At 40.5% G+C, this 4,233-nt stretch overlaps 1 non-coding gene across 1 annotated transcript; it reads left to right on the forward strand.

Annotated features, from left to right (window-relative positions):
- The first annotated feature begins 3,260 nt into the window (after positions 1 to 3,260).
- LOC132539579 (U6 spliceosomal RNA) lies at positions 3,261 to 3,367 on the forward strand. Its single transcript, XR_009550920.1, has one exon. It is a non-coding gene; the product is annotated as a U6 spliceosomal RNA (small nuclear RNA).
- The last annotated feature ends 866 nt before the right edge of the window (positions 3,368 to 4,233 follow it).

The following is a 4,233-nucleotide window of genomic DNA, read 5'->3' on the forward strand; positions in this document are numbered from 1 at the left end:
TATTATTATTGTTGTTGTTGTTGGATAGGACAGAGAGAAATGGAGAGAGGGAGGGGAAGACAGAGAGGAGAGAAAGGTAGACACCTGCAGACCTGCTTCACCGCCTGTGAAGTGACTCCCCTGCAGGTGGGGAGCCGGGGTTCGAACCGGGATCCTTATGCCAGTCCTTGTGCTTTGCGCCACCTGCGCTTAGCCCGCTGCACTACAGCCCGACTCCCACGTAACCAATTCTTAACATAATTTTTACTAGTGGTTAAATAGTAAATTAAAAGACTATAAGATTACAGGAGTATAGTTCCTCATGGTACCAATATCAAAATTTTGTGCTATCCTACAGATAACCATCATAGTTCTCACAAAGTACTAAAGACAGTGATAACAATATCGTAAAATTTGTATAATATGTAACACAATAATTGAGAGCAAGAAAAGCATAATTAGAAATGGAAATTTGAATGCTTGTATCTCTGTATATCACTCAAGATTAAGATTTTTCTTTTTCATTTAAAGATTTATTTATTTCTTTTCTTTTCTTTTTTTTTTTTTTCAACCAGAGCACTGATCAGCTCTGGTTTATGGTGGTGGTGGTGGGGAATTGAAACTGGGACTTCTGGAGTCTCAGGCATGACAGTCTGTTGGCATAACCATTATGCTATCTACCCCCCCAGATTTATTTATTTTTTATAGAGACTGAGAGAAATTGATAGTGATGGGGGAGATCCAGAGGAAGAGGGAAAGAGAGATGCTTGCAGCATTTCTCTCTAACTCTTCTGAAGCTGCTCTCCCTCCTCCATAATTGGGGACCACGCACTTGAACTCAGGTTCTTGCACATAGTAACTTGAGCATTCTACTGGGTGTACTACTACCAGGCTCCCAATTTTTTTTCTTTATGTATATGTTTTGGTGACTAAACAATACTCATGCAAGGGGCCAGGTGGTGGCGCACCTGGTTAAGCACACACATTACAGTGCTCAAGGATGCAGGTTCAAGCCCCCGTTCCCTACTTGCAGGGGGAAAGCTTCCTAAGTGGTGAAGCAGGGCTGCAGGTATCTCTATCTCTTTCCCTCTCTATCTCCCCCTGTCAATTTCTCTCAGTCTCTATGCAGTAATAAATAAATTTTAAAAATACTAAAACAACAACAAAATACTCATGCAGCCCCTGGTACAAATGCTGGTGAGGTAACTTGTCCAGGAATTGAATCTTAGGGTTTATATTATAGTACAGGCATCTAACTAACCTTTACAGCAGAGAATATATATATATAGTCATTAACTCCAGAAAGTAGTCAAGGCCAGATCACAGCAAAGTGGATTAATTATATTCACACAAATTCCCTCTTGCCCTTCCATTTCAGAGAGTGTTCAGCTTTCCTTCAGCTGAGAGAACCATGCTGGCAGCAGGCCAACCTACACAAACTAAGAAAACAGATTGTAAACCCCCCCCCCCCCCCCCCCTACTCAAAAACAAGAGAATGGCCACTTAGGAAATTAGCCCAGGTGGCTCTTTCTGATTGTCCCCTGTGGAGCACAAGTTTCAAGTAAGCAAGAATCAGGAATTTCAGGCGTAGCAATTTTATCTCATGCCTGAATTTGGATCTAAATGGATTTACAACTGAAAAGGGTCTTGCCTCACCAGAAACCAGAAGGCTCAGGAAAATTACCAGAGAGATTTTGACAGCTTCCAAAGTCAGCAAGGGACTCTGTCCTACTCCATTAGTATACCTACCAACTTTAGAAAGCAAGGCCCTGGAAAAGTGCCCCAGGGAGATGGCCAATGCAGGCAATTTGAAACCAGCCAAATGCTTAGTCTCCAAAAGGGAAGACTTTGTCCCTTCTGGCTCACTCAGTGCCAGAAACTCTGTCAAAGAGAAAGGCTGTGAAGCTGAGAAATATGGGATATTAGGTCATCAGCCCAGCAGAAGGCAAGCTTAACAAATCCAAGCTGCAAGTCAATAGTGGTTCCCTTTTATTTTATTAAGTGACCAAAAATAATACGGGTTCACTGACTGCTAAAACTTTGAACAATGGGGGTTCAAGTAGAAAGTGAAGGACTTTCTTACCAGAATCGACCCACTCCTCCCGTCCCACTTACTACTGATAATTTGCTTATTTTTTCAGGACCTCCTATTTCCATGAGTTATTTAGAGAGAGGCTGGCTGGGAGTATGGATCGACCTGTCAACACCCATGTTCAGTGGGGAAGCAATTACAAAAGCCAGACCTTCCACTTTCTGCATCCTACAATGACCTTGGGTCCATGCTCCCAGAGGGATAAAAATTAGGAAAGCTATCAGGTGAGGGGATGGGATACAGAGTTCTGGTGGTGGGAATAGTGTGGAGTTGTACCCCTCTTATCCTATGGTTTTGTTAGTGTTTCCTTTTTATAAATAATAAAAACAAAGATTATTCTATCTTCCCTACACTCCTACACTTCTGCCCCTTACAATTTATCCCATATTTCTATGAATTATCAGTGCAGGTTGTTTTTTTTTGTTGTTGTTGTTAGTTTGTTCTTTGTTATTGTTTTTTTTTTTTTTTTTAACAGAGCCCTTCTCAGCTCTGGCTCATGATAGTGTGGGGGACTGAACTTGGAACTTTGTTTGGAGCCTCAGGTATGGGAGTCTATTTGCATAACCAGTATACTATCTATCCCTGCCCCAATGAAGTTTAAAAAAAAAAGATGGGAGCCAGGTGGTGGCGCAGCAGGTTAAGTGCACCTGGCATGAAGTACAGGGATGGGCCTAAGGATCCCAGTTCGAGCTCCGTCTCCCCAACTGCAGGGCGAGGGGTCCCTTGATAGGTGGTGAAGCAGGTCTGCAGGTGTCTTTATCTCTCCCTCTCTGTCTTCCCCTCCTCTCTTCATTTCTCTCTGTCCTATCCAACAACAATAATAACAACAATACTACTAACAACAATAATGATAATGGCAACGATAAACAACAAGGGCAACAAAAGGGAAAAAATAGCCTCCTGGAGCAGTGGATTCATGTTGTAGGCACCATGCTCCAGCAATAACCCTGGAGACAAATTAAAAAAAGACATTAAATATATTTTACTATGTTGCTCATTAAGCATATCATTGAATTTTTCCAAGTCTATTTATTATTATTTATTTTTTACATTTCTTTTTAAATATTTTATTTATTTATTTATTAGTGATAAAGATATGAGTAGAGAGAGAGAAAGAACTGGACATCACTCTGGTACATGTGTTTCTGGGGACTGAACTCAGGACCTCATGCTTAAAAGCCCAGTGCTTGTGCTCGCTTCAGCAGCACATATAATAAAATTGGAACGATACAGAGAAGATTAGCATGGCCCCTGCGCAAGGATGACACGCAAATTCGTGAAGCGTTCCATATTTTTTCAAGATTCAAGAGGCCCAGAGAGTACCAAACAGAATCAACCCAGACCTGAAGACACCAAGACACATCATAGTCACAATGAGAAGAAGTAAGGATAAAGAAAGGATCCTAAAGGCTGCAAGAGAGAAACAAAAAGTCACATACAAGGGAAACCCCATAAGATTATCTGCAGACTTCCCCACTCAAACTCTAAAAGCCAGAAGGGAATGGCAAGATATCTATCAAGCCCTGAATGAAAAAGGGTTTCAACCAAGGATAATATATCCTGCTAGAATTTCATTCAAACTAGATGGAGGGATCAAAACCTTCTTAGATAAACAACAGTTAAAGGAGGCAACCATCACCAAGCTGGCCCTGAAAGAGGTTCTAAAAGACCTCTTATAAACAAGAACATCACTATAATACTGGCAATATATCAGAGCAAACAAAATTTTTTTTTGAACAATGGCACTACAATACATTAAATCCATAATATCAATAAACATCAATGGCTTAAACTCACCCATCAAAAGGCACAGGGTGGGGGGATGGATCAGAATACATAACCCAACCATATGCTGCTTGCAAGAATCCCATCTGTCACAACAAGATAAACACAGACTTAAAGTGAAAGGATGGAAAACTATCATACAGGCTAACGGACCACAAAAAAGGGCAGGAACAGCCATTCTCATCTCAGACATGATAGATTTTAAATTAAATAAAGTAATAAAAGATAGGCAAGGACATTACATAATGATTAGAGGATCAATCAGCCAAGAAGACTTAACAATTATTAACATCTATACACCCAATGAGGGACCATCTAAATACATTAAGCACCTACTGAAAGAATTTCAAAAATACATCAATAGTAATACAATAATA

The sequence above is a fragment of the Erinaceus europaeus genome, chromosome 7 (genome assembly GCF_950295315.1).
Source record: "Erinaceus europaeus chromosome 7, mEriEur2.1, whole genome shotgun sequence".
Lineage (NCBI taxonomy): Eukaryota > Metazoa > Chordata > Mammalia > Eulipotyphla > Erinaceidae > Erinaceus > Erinaceus europaeus.